Raw genomic sequence first — 16913 nt, forward strand, 5'->3', positions numbered from 1 at the left:
TCAGGTGAGCCACTGGATGCTGGTCAGAGGTAATATGCCTCCCCTGCCCCATTCCCAGGCTGGGACAAGCCAAGTTTCTGGCTGCACCTGTGCTGCCACCAAGCTCATGGCACCCAGGCTTAGGGGGCACAGGGCTCCTGGACAGCTGAGACAAGAAGCTCCCTCACTCTTCTTGCAAAGGGAAGGTACCCCCCAGGGCCAGCTGCACCCCAAGCATACCCCTGTTGTGTGTGCCGTGGGTGCTGCATGAAAAGTTTTTTTTGTGCAAATCAAGGGGTGCCTGACTCACTGTGCTCTGCTGCTGCTGATTGCCATGGTGCCCTGGGTACCTCTGCATAACAGGCATGAGACCTTGAGCTTTGATGGCATAGGGGGCAAGCCAGGGCTGCTATACAACCTCCACCACTGTGTCTCTGTGCTCTGCATCAAAGGACGGCATTGCCACCCGCATCAGTGCATTCCTTGGTGTGTGAGAGGCCTGTGCCCATCTAGCTGTGGGGGCATGGGCTGCTCAATAAATTTTTGCACTGTCTCCTGCCTCCCTGTGTGCTGTTGGGGGGAGAGGAGCAGGGAACCCAGGGCCAGGGGAGTTCAGCCAGGCAGGGTGGAAAGGGGGATGGGGCAGGGGCTGCGGTAAGGGCAGGGGCAGGGAGGGCCCTTTCCCCAGTACAGGGCACACCACATGGCTGGGGCTGGTGTACACTTGGTCCTGTCTAGTGACAATGATGTGTGGCTCCTGGCAGTGTCCTTGGATGGTAGGGCATGGTGTGCAGGTGCCTGGCCAGGGGTCCCCCCCAAAGGGAAGTGCTGGTGCTGCTGGCAGTCACCAGTCACATGGCTGCCTGTGCCTTGTGGCTGGGGTTGGGCCTGTGATGGCAGGCCTGGCAGGAGCCTGCAACACCCTGCAGTCGTGGATGGCATGGGTCTAGCAGCTGTGTGGCACTGCAGTACCAGTCAGTGGCACCAGGGTCCAGGCAGGCTGGTGCTTGCCCAGGGGGGACACAAGGATCTGGAGTAGTCTAAGACTTTCTGCACACGTGCCCCAGGGCTCAAAATGCTTACAGGCTTTTAAAGGCCTGAGGCTGGGGATGCCATAGAGGCAGCCCAGCCCTTGGGCAGAAGAGGCTCCCAGATCTGGAGACCTGGAGCTAGCCTCAGACTGGCCCCCTAGTGGCAGAGCTAACTGTGAACAAGTATGCTCCCAGTTGGTGTCTACATGTGCATTACTGCAAAGTAACTACTTCCAAGTAAATTTGCTACTTGCACTTGCAGGTAGCAAATTTACTCACGAGTAGCATCATTTACTGTGCACTAAGTATATGCACATGTAGATACATGCACTTACTGCACAGTAAAGTGTACCTCCCAGAACATGTCTTCTGTAGGTGTTTTCAGATTAATTTCTTAGCCAAACAGAGATCAAGCTGACTTGCTATATTAAAACGAATTGTTCATTTCTGACAGTCTAATTGTATTTTTTCGAACAGGAGCTGATAAAGGTCTCGCCAGATAATGATGCCTTTGAAAGAGGAGCCTCATTACAGAGAAAAAAAATGAGAAACATGTATCTGCTTATTTAATTAACAAATCTTCCCAAATTGCTCAGTATTTGATCCATTAAAAAAAATGCATTTTGCCACCATTCTGACACGTGGAACACCTGCAGGCTTTTAGACCTGCATAGCCAGCACCTGTATTATAAAAAAAAAAGAAGAAGAACCCAAATGCACCTCCTGTGTTTTTTAAAGCCAGCTAATCAGCCATCCCCTCATCACTTCCACACTTTTCCCCAAGAGACTTGTAAGGTCTGAGAATGATGGAGACCTGCTATCACCAGGCAGTCCACATCTGGTCTTGAAATCAATGGGTAAGAAACACCTCAGGCTGGAAGCTTTTGCTCATTGGATCCTGTATAATGTAGTTCATTGGGAAGCAGTTTCAAGGAAACAACATAGAAGGTATAATGACTCCTAGAAAAATCTCAGCACTAGGTGTAGTGATGAAGAGTGTTTCTCCACTGCTCTCTCTTTAATCCAAATACCAACTCCCTTGTCTCACTTGTGTAAAACACTTATTATTGGGGGGGCATAGGTCCTTGTCTTTAAAAGGTAGATAAGGACCTAATGCCCATTTATTTCAACAGGAGTGATACCCCTGCATATTCTGAGAAAGGCAGAAAGAGTTTATTACCAGCTGTTGCTAACCCAAAAACTCTTCCAAGAGGATGAAATGAGTGCAGTGACACACCCAGTATTGCAGTACTGGGCACTTTATTTCATAGCTTTTGTCCTTAATGCTTTGGGTGTCATTGCGCCAACACTCCAGCCAACTCTGGAATCACCCCAATATGACTCTGTATTGAGGCAGCTAAAGCTTTTCAAAACCTGGCCTAATAGCAGATAAGAAAGCCCAGATGCCAAGCAGGGAAACAATATAGCTACATGAAAAATAACTTTCCTCTGTACACTATCTATATGGGAATTCCTGATCTTGTTACAATGACTGGGCATATGTGCCCAGTGAGAGAATTACATGGAGAAGCACTCTTCCTTACAGAGGGACTGTTTATAATAAAAGAAGTCTGTTGTTTGGGAGTAAAAGTAAGACGACAAAAGACTTAGAGAGAATGAATCTGGCAGAAAAGAAGAAATAGAAGGATGTCAGCAGAAAGTGAGGGAGGAAAGAATAAAGGAGAAGATTAAAGGTTGGAGAGAGAGAAAAAATAGGAAGGAGCACAAGGAAAAACTAGAAGGGTGAATATGCATTGACAGAGAGAATTTTGGGGGGAGCAGGGGAGGAGGCAGGAAGGGGCCTTTAGAGAGATAGTAAAGGGGATGGACTCTAAGGAAGCAATGAATAGGGACCCTGTAACAGGTGGCCTTTTCAGGGCCAATTTACCAATAGCCCACCCACCTGTCTCTGGGCCAACCACCTGCCTTCTTTCCTGCCATGCCTTGTTGTTAATCAATGAAGTTGTTAATTAGGTGGGAGGCTGCCCATTTCTTGCCCCGATGCCAGGGGGGCACTAACTGCGGCTCCATTCCTCCCCTACACCACACCCCAAGACTTGCAGATGGCATCCACTAGTTGTTAACATCACTGGCCCCACTCTGGGCCCCAGAATCCTCCAGTCCAGACCCCTACTAGATCCCTCCACTCAGGCAGCCTACTCCACCTTCATTCTGGGCTACCTAACTCCCTGCACCATTTCTCCTCTCGAGCACGGTTCCCCAGGAACCTTTGGCCACACAAGCCCTGGCCTCACCTCCAAGGCCAGTTGGAACCCCAGGCCCTCAGCTCTGGGCATCCCCCGTGGTGGACCCCTGGCCCTTTTGACCGTTCTGGTCCTGGCCCCAGCACTGACCAGTCAAGGGTACTCTACGTCAGGCCTCTGAGCCTATAGCCCCACTCTCTCCTGGGTCCGCCATCTGGCCCTACTAGGTGTATCCCACCCAGTTGTGGAAACTGGGTTTATTAAGGTGCCTGCCTTCCTGCCAGGGTGGTAACTGGCCTGGCATTTCCTGGGGGCTCCCATGTCACTGAGAGCCCCACCAGGTCACCCACTCCCAGCAGGGTGCAACTTTAGGTCATGCCCAGGACCAAGAGTCTCCAAACCATCCCCTACAGCTCCTCCCTTACCTCCAGATGTTCCAAGCAGCCTTGTAGCCAGGCAGTATTACTGTCTGGCCTGCCAGGAGCAAACTGCTCTGTTTATAGGGGCAGCCAGAGATCTAAAATGGCCACCACAATCAAGCACCTGCTGGCTGCTTGACTGAGTCCTTAAAGTGGCAGGCACAAACAGTGCCTCACCACAGACCCCCAAGCTTAAATATTGCTTTTGCTACCCTGCCTTTTACTGTAGCCTGGCCGGGTTTTTATTCTGAAAGAGGGATGGGAAAGGAAGGGAACAGCTGCTGCTCTCTTGAAGAGAGGAAGAGGAAGATGTGTGAGTGGGAGGGACTGTGAGGGGTGGGACTGCATGAAAGGGGTGGGTCTCTGGCTTGCCCAGCAGCAACAACAGCAGTAGCGGCCATCCGGGCACTCATGGCCACTTCTGGCAGAGGCCCCTAGTGGCACAACACTGCTTCAAACTGGCAGCTGCACGTGGTGCTGGCCCAGCCCTGCTTGCATGCCTTCAGGCAGACCTGGACCAGCTCCTGCTATCACCCAGGGTTTCTGATACCGCATGCAGAAGCCACATGCCCTCAGCTGGGCTGGGTCCTGCCTCCACATGCCCTGTGTGCCATCAGGCTGGGCCAGGTCCATGGAAGCTCCTATGGCTGTGCACCTGCCAGACCCAGAAGGGGCCCACACCTCTGCCTGGCTGTGGTATGGGCACTGCAGCAGAGCCACTGGGGCTCCAACTTTTAGAAAGGACATGCAGAAGTTAGAGAGGGTCCACAGACTGGTGACAAAAATGATAAAAGGCTTTGAAGGTGAGCCATATGAGGAAATATTGAAAGAACAGGCATGCTCAGCTTGTGGAAAAGGTGCTTAAGAAGGTACATGATAACAGGCTCCAAATATCTGAAGGGCTGCCACAAGGAAGAGGAAAAACACCTTTCTTCCATTGCTGCATGTAACAGGGGGCCTGCTCGGGGCCGATCCAACCGTGGCCTGCCCACCTGTTCCTGGGCCAACTGCCTGCATTCTCACTCACCATGCCTTGATGTTAATTAGTTAATAGATGTTAATCAAGCAGGACACTGCCCATTTTCTGCCCCGATGCCAAGGGCACTATCTGCAGCTCCTTTCCTCCCCTATATCGCAGCCCAAGCCTCGCAGATGGTATCACTATGTTCTCACTATCACCGGCCCCTACCCTGGGCCCCAGAATCCTCCTGATTGAACCCCAACCTGTAATCCTCTCATCAGGCGGTCTCATCTGCCTTCATATTGGGCAGCATAGCTCCCTGACCTGCTTCCCCTTCCAGGTGTGGTCCCCCCCCACTGGGACTGTCAGCTCTCTAGCCCCAGCCCACCTCCACACCAATCAGGACCCCAGCTCTTGGGCGTTCCTCATGGTGGGCCCCCAGCCCTTCAATCCTTCCGGCCCTGGCCCCAGCAACGGCCAGTCAAGGGAAGTTTAGATAGGTGTTGTCTATGTCCCTTTCCTCTCTCTGAGGGTCCACTCTCTGGGCCCTCCAAAACGAGGGGTAACCCACCCAGTTCTGGGGGCTAGGGGTTAAGGTGTCCCAACTCGCCTTTCACCAGGGTGGTAACTGGCCTAGTATTTCCTGGGGGCATCCATGCCACTGAGAGCCCCACCAGGCCACCCACTCCTGGTAGGGTGCAGTTTTAGGTCATACCCAGGATCAGGAGCCTCCTTACCATCCCCTACAGCTCCTCCCTTACCTCCAGATGATATCAGCAGCCCTGCAGCCAGGCAATGCTGTTGCCTGGCCTCCAGCAGCAGAACTGTCATGTTTATATGGACAGCCCTGAATCTAAAATGGCTGCCCCCATTAGGCACCTGGCAGCTGCCAGCTCCAGGCCCTTGAAGTGGCAGACACACACAATGCCCTGCCACTGCAAAAAATGGGACACAGACCAATGACTTGCAGTTGCAGCAAAGTAGGTTGTGGATATCACAAAAGACTTCTTTAGACTTAATAGCAGCATTCAACTACCTGAAGGGGGTTTGAAAGGGGGTGGAGCTGGACTGTTCTCAGTGGTGGCAGAAGACAGAACAAGGAGCCATGGTCTGAAGTTGCAGCAAGGGAGGTTTAGGTTAGATATTAGGAAGAATTTTCTCACTAGGAGGGTAGTAAAACACTGGAACAGGTTACCAAGAGAGGTGGTGGAATCTCCATCCTTGGAGGTTTTCAAAGCCTGGCAAGACAAAGCTTTGGCTGGCACGATCTAATTGGGAATGGTTCTGATTTGAGCAGGGAGTTGAACTAGATGACCTCCTGAGGTCCCTTCCAACCCTAATTTTCTATGATTTATGATTCTAAGTTGACTTAAGTCATGTCAGAGAGTACACATGTACAGCTCCTTGACCTGGTGACAGCCATCTTGAGAGCTAAGTCGACTTAACTAATGTGACACCAGGTAATACACCTTAAAAGTGTTTTGTCTTGTGTCACACTTAAGTCAACTCTGCTCCACATCAGAGTGTACACTCTGACAGATAAGTCAACTTAAAAAGTCAAGTCAACTTAGCTGTCAGAAAGTTGGTATGTGTACACATCCATGAATGTAAGTGTATATTTATTTGTTTGTTCTTTCTTTTAGAGTAAGTAGTGACTGTTTTTTTCCAAATGTTCTTTTTTGTCTTAGCTATATACATTATATGATATAATTAATGTAAACTGGCATATAGAGTTAAAATTAATATTTTTCATTCAAGATTCTGGCTAACAAAGCTGGTTTATTCCAAAGAGCTGCACTGCTGAATTATTTAGTCATCTTTTTTTCTTTTTCTTTTTTTTGAGTCGCAACATAATTATGACATTCTGCATGGAAAGTCACTCATTATAGTACATGAAAGACTCAACTCTAGCTAAGTAATATGATTTAGATTACTGTGTCATTGATTCTCGCCAAAAAATCGGGCCAAAAGGCAATTTTCTTCAGTAAATGATGCTGAGACATTACTAAATAAATCACAAGCCCTCTTAATGTGTTAGTAGCATACTAATGTTACTTTTTTAGTAGTGTTAATATTCTGTATGCACATTTGTGTTTTGAGTAGCCCCATATATTAATGTAATTCATAAATTTCTAGTTTATGTTATGCATTTTTCCTAAGCATCAATCATATACTATCAGATGGAGAAGGTTCTGTGATGAATACCTAGCCAGGTGTGCACGTGCACACGTGTACACCATTGCAACCGTCTGACAATCCAGGAAATTTGGGTCTCAAGTCATTCAGGGCAACATGCTGATTCAAGGAGTAGTCAGCATGTTTTAGAACATAAACTCTTTGACCTAATTAGTAGACAATTAGCATATATTTCTCTTGCCCCTGGCAGTAATAGGAGGTGTGGGGAGGTGCCAAATCACAAATAAGACTGAAACTTTTTTGATGAAACCTTTTTTTCCCCACCAAAAATGCAGATTCAGATCAATTAAAAGTTTTCAAAAAAGTATTTTAATCTGCTAAACAACTGTTGGTTAATAACAGGGTAAGAAAATAACATTTTATGTTGAAATTTTTAAATTATCCATTTTACTTTGACACTGTTATACTTCAAAAAAATATCACGTATCAAAACTTTAACATTACACAAAGGATGTGTAAATGGATTATGCAAAATTTACACAAAGGATGTCCCTCACACAACACAAAGGATTTATTTTCTTTTAATTTTAGGTTTGCCAAATAAAAATGAAAAAAAAAAAGGGTTGGGTTACACAGGGCCTCTATGGATAATAATTCCCAATCAAATGATTAATAATAGACCTGGAAGCTATAACAAAATGGTCAAGTGACTTAATTTTGCTGAATGATATATGTTCATATTAATTAGTACATATATTCTATTCAAAAGCCGCAAGCGTGCCTAAAAGTAGCTCTGCCATTGTGATGTATGTTAATAGAAGGTAGGGTGTTTTTAGGATATAAAACAAGACAATGCCACAATCTCAATTGCTAAACTATTTTCTTTTGTTTCAGGGGAACATACATTTTTTTTAATTAGGCATTTCTTTTTAACATTCATTCTGTGATTTATTTTTTAAAGTTTTCTGCTTTATCATATGTAGATTTGGGCATATTTTAATTTAATGAAAATGCTCTCTTCTTATTTAGGGAAAAAAGTAATTTAGCAGGGTGAAAATTGGTCTCTTGCACTTAAAGACAAATTTGTTCCCCTTCTCCCGACACTCTATTCCCAAAGATCAAGGTTTAGCAAACTTCTCCACATAATTTGTGATACTGTAACTGTGGTAAATTCACTTGTTTGTATATACTACTGTACACTAGGGGTTTGCTTTGGTGGAGATTCTATAGGCTTGACATTATTTGTAATTAAATGTTTATGGGCCTGATACTAGTTTATATTAAGGTGCATGTACTCCAGGCAACTTGCACTCACATTAAGGCCCTTGTACACTTCTTTTTCAGGCCCCTATACATTGAGAGAAGCCATAAAAGTGCAAACTGTCTCCAACAAAAGGAACACCTGTATCTCTAGGTTCTCTTGTTACAACTGAATCAATACATTAAATCAGAACAATGTAACATGCAGAACCACTGTACAGGAAGTTCCCATTAGATAATACTAAAAATCATTTTAATGAGATGTGGTATATGTTTCAAAATGCAGCCAAGTATTTCTCCTGCATTTGAACCAAGGGGCCTACAAAACCTAATAAAAAGCCAGTGTCGTGAATGGAGTAATCAGTAAGCAGGAGTTCTCATTTTCACTCTTATGTTATGTTACACTACCCTCTAGTGAGAAATTTACTAGTTACACCGGACACTGCATTTATTAGGTTTGTTTTCGGTATTTCCAACCACGTCATTTAAAAAAAATATGACCAAACTATGCCAAAATCATGAGATTGTATATATATATATTTTTTTTTAAAATCATTATTTAAATAAAAAATATGAAATTGTCCTATTAAGCTTTTGGTTTTGATCCTTTGTGATGAATTTTGGTTGTTTTCAAACACTTTTCTCCACAATCCTGATGCCTACTGATTTATTTATCTAGGATTTTACCATGTTCCTGTGACTCCAAGAGCTGGGGTTTGAGAATATAGTTTCCTAATGAGACTTGAAACAAAATTGCGAATTAGTAGCAATTTTTTTTACCACTTAATACTCTCCAATGTAAAGGCAACATTCACAATCAAAAGGCAAACTGATAAGAAATAAAGTTAGACTATTAGGAACATGGGTGACTGAAATCCTAACGGTCAGCCTCCCCCAGCCAGACAGGCCAACCGTGGTACATTAGCCTGAACACTGCATGATTGAATGGAAGGGGCATCTGGGCCCCTACTGAACTTCCTATTGCAGGGGTTTTCAACCTTTTTTACCAAAGTGTACCCCTTCTCTCGCAAAGTTGCATCTCATGTACCCCTGTATATTTTTTTCTTATTTTTAAGGGGGAAAGGAAGATTGAGGCCCCCACAGTGAGAGATGGAGTGGAACTGGGGCTGGGCAGGTGCAGGACGGAGCCGCAGCTCATCCGGGGGGGCGGCTCCTGACAGTGCATGCACCGCAGGAGGGCATGGGGGTGGGGGGTGCCCCCAGATCTGCGCACAGGGCAGGACAGGCTGCCACTGCAGACTGGGCCTAGGGCTGCACCGGGCTTTTCCCAGGGATGGCCGAGTCAGGCTGTGCTTGGGGATGATGATGCTGGGAGGGAGGGTTGCAGGGGGCTACAGTAAACTCTAGGGTGGCAAAAGCCCCAACCAATAGCTCCCTCCCAGCCCCTACCAGAAACAGCCCAGAATTGATCCCAGCCAGCAGTGGCAGCCTGCCCTGCCCCCGCACAGATCTGGGAGGCACACCCTCCAGTGCCCTCAAAGGGTCCATGTAGCAGTGGCAGCTGCCCCCCTTGTGCCTCAGTTCAGCACCCTACTCCAGCCCCAGCCCAGTCCCTGTCCCACCACTGGGGCCTCAATCTGCCCCGTCCAAGCCTTTTCCCTCACAAACCCTCTTACCAGCCAGGTCCAGCTGCTCTCCTGGCTGCCTGTGTGCTGCTTTGCAGCTGTGCACATGCATGTAGCATTTATCAGCCACACTAAGTCTGCATACCCTCTTGGACCTTTTTAAGTGCCCCTAGAGGTATGCATACCCCCAGCTGACAATCACTGTCCTATTGAATTGGCAATGCTCAATTCAAATACTCCCTGAACCCTATGTCTCCTGCTTTCTGGATTGTTTTGAATATCTTCTGACTTCAGCCTCTAGTTTCTCCCTTTGGTTCAGATCTTCTAGTTCATGACCCTGGCTCCTGCTGCTGACCTCTGATCCTGGATGTCTTCAGACTCTTGGTTCTTACCATTAGGTCAGGCTGCTAGGTGCTGGTTTAGTAACAAAGAGTGGAGGCCCAGCATGCTATAAGTAAATTGAAACAAATGTGCCCACTTATGTAGTCAAACATGAGTAAGTAAAATAGGACCAAAAAACCCACGTGCACTGTGAAGCAAGAAAAGTCGCTACACATAACAAAGATAAGAAAATGAAAAGCCAAGCTACTAACAGTTCAAACCCTGTACACTGCCAGCAGCTTGCCTCCATTTAGCATCATCCCCAAAGTCTGACCTTTGCCTTCCTAACATATTCCCACCCCCACCCACTGCTGCCAGATATTTTTTTCCATACGGGAATAGGAACTGCTAGACTGGACTGGACACAAGGACTATCTAGTCCAGTGTCATGTCTCTATCTATGGCCAGAACCAACTACTCCAAAGGAAGCTGACTAGCAGGTAGAACAATATAATGTGACATCCACACATATTTTATGTTATTCTCTAGTGATTAGTGGAGCAGTGCTTCTCAACCTGGGTGCTGGAGCATTCTGGGGTGCCACCAGACCTTTGAGATCTGCAGATAAATTAAGCAGATAAGGATAGGTGCAGGCTTGCTTCTAACTGGACAATTACCTACCCCTACTACTCAGCCTGTCTTCAAGGAGGTAAGCACTGTAATATATCAAATAGTTGTTGGGGTTTTTTTAAGTTGGGTGCCACTCAATTCACAAAAGTTATGGAGGAGTGCCTTGAGTCCAGTGCGGGATGCCTCAAGTCCATAAACATTCAGAACCATGAAAGTAGATGTTGGCCAAAGCCCTAAATTACAAACTTTTTTATGCAGTCCAACACTTTTGTTGCCATTAATTATGGTAACTCAAAATATTTTTGATATTCCCATAAATATTTGTTCTTGATCTCAAGGACTTCCTGAGGCAGTTAGTTCTGCAGTTTACTCATATGCTTCAAAAAAATAAAAAAAATCCTTTCATTCCTTTCAGTTTTGAATTGCTCACCTTTTAATTTCATTGAATGTCCCCCTAATTTTGTGTTATGGGAGAAAAAAGGTTGTGAAAAAGGCAGTAGGATAATTAAGAGGGTGAAGTAAAGCTGGCATCCAGGGCAAGTTAGGAATAAAGGTAACAGTACATATAGTTTGTGATACTACAATACCTGTTGTCACAGTAAGGTGTGTATGAATGAAGAAGCTTAAAGGTTTGCACTGGGGATATCATATGCATAGCATCGCCAGCTTCTTCACACACACCAATCTTTTTGTACACTGTCCCATGTTCTTTGGCGGCTTTTTAATTTTTTTAAGATTTAAGCAAAACTGAGAAGCTGGGTACAGGGTTTAGGGAAAGGAATTCAAGAAGAGAAAAGTGCCACTGCTGTAAAATTTTAGCCATCAGCAATTGCACATGTACCCTTACAAACTGTCTCCCTTATAAGCTTAAACTCTGACAGGAAATCATGGCTTCTGGCTAGAAAGGTTTTATCCCAAGGGGATAGTTTTATACATGCCCAGTGTCCCATCAAACAAATTCGATAAGTGTGGTTCCCATCATGCTAAATGAATTGTGCATAAGCTTCCAGTTATAGCATGCATAACAACCAACTGTATACCCAAATAAAAAAAAATAAAAATCTGGTAGTTGTCCCAGACCTACTTGGGATCCAGCTCTCTGAAAAAAATTGTTGCAGATTTTTTTAAAAGACCTCTGTCAACAATAATGAAGAAAAATTGCAGCAATGGCCCCCGTTAAAAGCTTATTTTCTGAAGTATAAGAAGAGAAGCCAAATAAAAAATTACATATAAAATTCAAAGGACAGTTAAAAGAAACTCTCCCTACGTGAAATTTCACACCAATTAGCCACCTGCCTTTTAGAAAGAAAAAAAAGACATATATGCCCCATTTTAATCCTGTTTTATAAAGTTTTGCTAACTATGGAGGTGCTACCATGTATCAGCATAACATGGATAAGGCATTTTGCATTTGTACATGCTAGTTTTGTAGCTAAGACCCTGTTCAGAAACATATGAGTTTACATGAAGTGCCTTGTACAAGCCGTAAGCACAAGGCTTAGTACAATTCTTAAAATTATACCTGTATTTAAACTGCTGCAACTTTTATTATAGATAAGACAATGAATCCATGTATTCCAAAACATTGTCCTGATTATCCAGTGCCTTGTACCTTGGGTAATTATGTGCACAATGTGTAACATGAATTAAAAAGAACTCTCTTTTGTTACGCCCCAGTAGCATTTTACACCATTGTAAAATGTAAATCAAGACTATTTTCTTCAACACAATGCCTCCATGCAATTTTACAATATTTTTTTAGAAATAAACCAAGAAAGGACATTATGCCAATGCTGCGGGACCCTTGCACCATCCCCATTCTCTCATAAACACAATGCACTCCTATATTAAAGTAAGAGTGAATGCTAGTATCATCTGCCTAAATTTCCTGAAAATACAGCAACCAAGCAACCCATACACTGAGTAAAGAGGAAAGGGTGAGAGGAAGTGTCAGTATAGGACTAGCAATGCACAGCACAGGAGAGAAGTGCTTGAGGGAGCTAGGGGAAGGAAGATTGTGCCATGCATCTACTTTCAAATTAGTCCAGGTCATGAAAAGCACACCTATTAACTTACCTAAGCATTGTTACTGGTGTCGGTGGCTTGGTACTAAGAGAGGACTAAGGAAATCAAGACAAGAGAATTTAAGAGAAAATTGTTTTCGCCGAAATAATGACCTTTATGATGCAGAAGATACGCCCAAACCCAACTGCTGATATCATTTGGTCAAAGGAAAAGAAAGATGTTCACGAAAAATTAAACCAGATGTGACATGTTCTCATTACCTATCCCTTATATTCTTTTCTTTTAAGAGCTCCAATTAGCAAAAGTACAAAACAAAATCTGGTATGATCTAAGCCAGTGTTTCCCAACCATTTCCAGCCCAAGGTGCACTTACATTTAAAAAAATGTTCTGTAGCACACCTGTGAAGGCACTCCCCATCCCCATACTTATGAGCTCATTGTAGCTTATTGCTGTGGCAAAATTCTGCAGCACAGCTGTTCACAGGTTTGTCAACTGCACATCCCCTACAGCCAATACATGCGCAGTAGATGAATTTCTTTCTGCTCAGTTGGTCCTCTTTCTCCCCCACAGCCAACACATGTGCAAGTCTTCTGTGAATATCTCATCAACGCAGCTTATTCATTTAGTGCTAGGCGGCTGGTGAACTTTCTTATTATTATTCCAAAATTCTCACAGCACACCAGGGAGCTCTTTGTGGCATGCACCAGTTGAAAAGCACTGATCTAGGCTACCCCAGCACATATCAGTCAGCTCAGTTTGCTTCCAATTCAGTTAATAATTTATTCTACTGTTTTTCAAAACTCTTGTTCCTTGCTGCTCTGGCTTCATCTGCATACATTGTTCATATTCACTCTGCTCTAATTTTAGCCCCCTGAAATAGGACAGAGAATAGTCTGCTCTCTCTCCATCCTATGACACTCCACTGTTAGGTCAGTATTTAATTGCTTCCATATCTAGCTGAAATTTTCCCTCATATATTATAACTAAAGATAAATCAAAGAATGAAGGCATGGAACTGCTTGAAGAGACTGGCTTCCCCAGGCACCAGTTTAGCCTGGATCATTGGATTTACAACACCAGCATAGCCAACACTGATTTGACTATTAATCCCTTAAGTGCCTCAGGAATCACAGCATAAATCCAGTGAAGGAGCACTCATATGGCCCTAAAGAGCCATAGTGCTTATCCTGATTTTCCATTCATGAAAACTGAGCTCTTCTTAATGGCAATGACAACTCAAGGAATTAAATCTTTTTAAAAGAGAGACCCTGCTTGTTGGGTGATGATCCTGGCAGTGGGGGTGCCTTTGATAGAACGCAGTGGGTGCTCAAGTTTAATATGCTAGAGAGATTTGAATTTGCCACCAGCCCACTCCTTTCATCCTTGCAGTTTCCTTCACTGTCAACAGGCATCTGCTCGATACTTTTCAGTTTCACAATAGCACTCAACAGAAGTGTCATCTTTCCTATACGCTTTCATCTAACGCCCTAAGAACTGTATGTTCCTTTGCCAGGAGGCAGCTTATTGTGCTCCAGCACAATACCTACGCTCACACGAATTCAAACCAAAATGCCTGGAAGTCTGGTATTTGACCAAGCAAAGCAAAGCAAAGCCATATGCTCGCCTTTATGGCCTTTCTCTATTTATCTGTCTGAAATACAAGGATTTGAGGGCACCAGGTCTGATCAGTTTGACCATTTCAGGGGAATATTCTCAATGGGCAGAATCCTGTTGAGTTGGACAATAGGAATACTAGAAAACCATGATTTCCACAGGTGCAATGGGAAAATCAGGCGTACAGTTAAAGCACATGGAAACCATTAAAGAGCAACCTTTGGTGCTGCAGGCAAAGACTCTCCCTGGCATGCCCTGTTATTGCCTATACAGCAGGAGACTCTTCAAGCCAGGTATTGTGAGAGAGGGGAGTGAGGAAGATACAGCAGAGCTGCCTTGGGCTGCTTTCTGTTCCTCTCCTCTTTCCATGCGATGTACCATCAACTCCTTAGGCCATAGAAAGTGTTTTTCCTGCTTCCTGCAGCAGTTCTGCCTGGCTGTTCTCCCCCAGGAAGCCAGCCAGACAAACAATTATAGGGAGTTTGCCTCCCCACCTCCCCAGGAAGGGCTGTAACTCGCAGGAACTTTTCACGTCATCCCAAAATAAGCTTCAACTTCAGCTAAAACACTGAGCGCCAAAAGAACTATGAGAGCTTACAGCGCTGCTGTTCCCCGAAGCCTGCAAAGCTGTAACGGAGGGGCGCATGTTTTGAGCTGAAGAGCAGGCCTGTGCGAGTCGGCAGCGATCCAAACCAGCTTCGGATCCGGCCACTTGGGATGGCAGGAATCCAATCCAGGGCTTCAGAGCCATCTCGGAGATCCAGCCATAGGGTATAATGGGAAATCAATTAAATAGCTATAACCTTGTTGTTTCTTGTCCGATTTGGATGAAACTTGCAGCAGTGGTAGCCTCTACTGAGAGCATGGAACCTGCCAAGTTTCAAGAAGTTTGGTGCAGGGATTTGGGGGGACCTATACCCCAAATTCTTGAAAGCCAAACTCATGTCATGGCTGTGTGTCACAACACGGCAGGGTCAAAACCGCAGGGCTGGTAGCTCTTACTGAGGCCACAAAGCCTGCTAAGTTTCAAGGAGATCGGTGCAGCGGTTTGGGGGGAACTGCACCTCAAGCTGCAGACAAGAAAAACTGGTGCCATGGGTGACACTGAGTGTGCTAAGGTGCAGCAGGGTGACAGTTGCAGGGATGGTGGCCCCTGCTGTAACGCCTGTCAGCTGTCGAGGAGATCGGTGCAGGGGGGTCCCGGGGCCCTGCACCCCTAGCTGCTGACAGACAAAACTCCTGCCAAAACTGTGTCTGTCTTGGGGCAGTTGACTGTCTGTATTGAGTCTTTCCTCTCCTTGGCCTGGTTTTGTAGGTGCTAATTGATGCTCATTAAGTTGTTATGTAGTAGCTGGGTCCTGTATATTGAGTCCCTGAGTGAATCGTGATTGATTAGTAACTGGGAGCACAGCAGCTTAGCAGCCAGGCCTGCAGCAGCATCTCCCCTCCCGCCGGAGGACAGACACAGTCAGTCCCACAGCACCCATGGCACCAGTTGTGCTTGTCCGCAGCTTGAGGGGGAGTTCCCCCCAACCTCCTGCACCGGTCTTGAAACTTGGCAGGCTTTGTGGCTTCAGCAAGAGCTACCACCCCTTCAGTTTTGACCCCTTGTGTTGTAACACTTAGATGTGATAGGAGTTTTGCTGTCAACAATTTGGGGTACAGTTACCCCCAAACCCCCAAACCAATCTTGAAACTTGGCAGGCTTCATCCTCTCTGCAGAGTCTACCTCCCCTGAAGATTTCATCCAATTGGACAAAAAACAACAAAGTTATAGATATTTTATTGTTTCCCCATTATACCTTATGGCCAGATCTCAGAGGTGGCTCTGAGGCGCTGCGACCTGGATGTGCTGCTTGGACCCCAAGCTTCTCCAGACCCAAAGCTCTGTCCGAAGCTTCGCACAGCCCTGCTGAGAAGAGCAGACAGGGGAAGCGGAAAGCAGCTCAAGTTGCTCATCTTGCTGCCCCCCCCCCGGAAGAGCTCCTGGAGCTGAAGGTGCAGCAACAGGGCCCCCATCTTGGCATGGATGGGGACAAAAGGGAGAGGAGCAGAGCTAAGGCAGGAGCCAGCGCAACTGCCCTGAGAGACATGGGGGCAGAACACAGGGCAAATGGGCCAGGGATAACTAGGGCCCAGCTTGAGGACGGGCAGAAAGGTGATGCTACAAGGCCCCAAATCCTCAATCTGCCACACAACACGTACCTGCACAGAGGTTGTGACTGGAGCCTCTTCAAATGTCACAAACGTTGGGTCCCTCTGAGACAGTGGTTTGCAACCTGTGGTCCTTGGGCCCTCAGACAACGCCTAAGGGGTCAGTGTAAGATGACTACGATCAATCAGAAGCATGGGAATACCCAAACAGGGACGCACCTCCATGCCAAACTTTTTAGGGGTCCACGAATGAAAAAATGTTGAAAACCACTGCTCTAGGGCAGCGACCACCCACCCGCCTGTTAGGCTCCAGGCTCCCCTGCACAGGGCCCCCCTCGGACAATGCCAGCTCTTGGTTTTCACTTGTGTTTTGGCCACACAAGGTGACCTGCTTGCCCACTGGGAAGAATGGCCACAGCACACAGGGCTGGATGGAGCGCTCTCGATGCCGCGGATTCCCGTGGGACACGTGGGGGTCCACAGGTGACCCCCTCCTGCAGCCTGGCCGGTTCCCAGGGACCCTGCTCTAAACTCATGGGTCTGAGCCCGCCAAGGGCTAATGAGGCTCCTGGGGGGTTCCTGCTGCTTGGAG

This window comes from Crocodylus porosus, unplaced genomic scaffold (assembly GCF_001723895.1).
Source record: "Crocodylus porosus isolate Cpor-Errol unplaced genomic scaffold, CroPor_comp1, whole genome shotgun sequence".
NCBI lineage: Eukaryota > Metazoa > Chordata > Crocodylia > Crocodylidae > Crocodylus > Crocodylus porosus.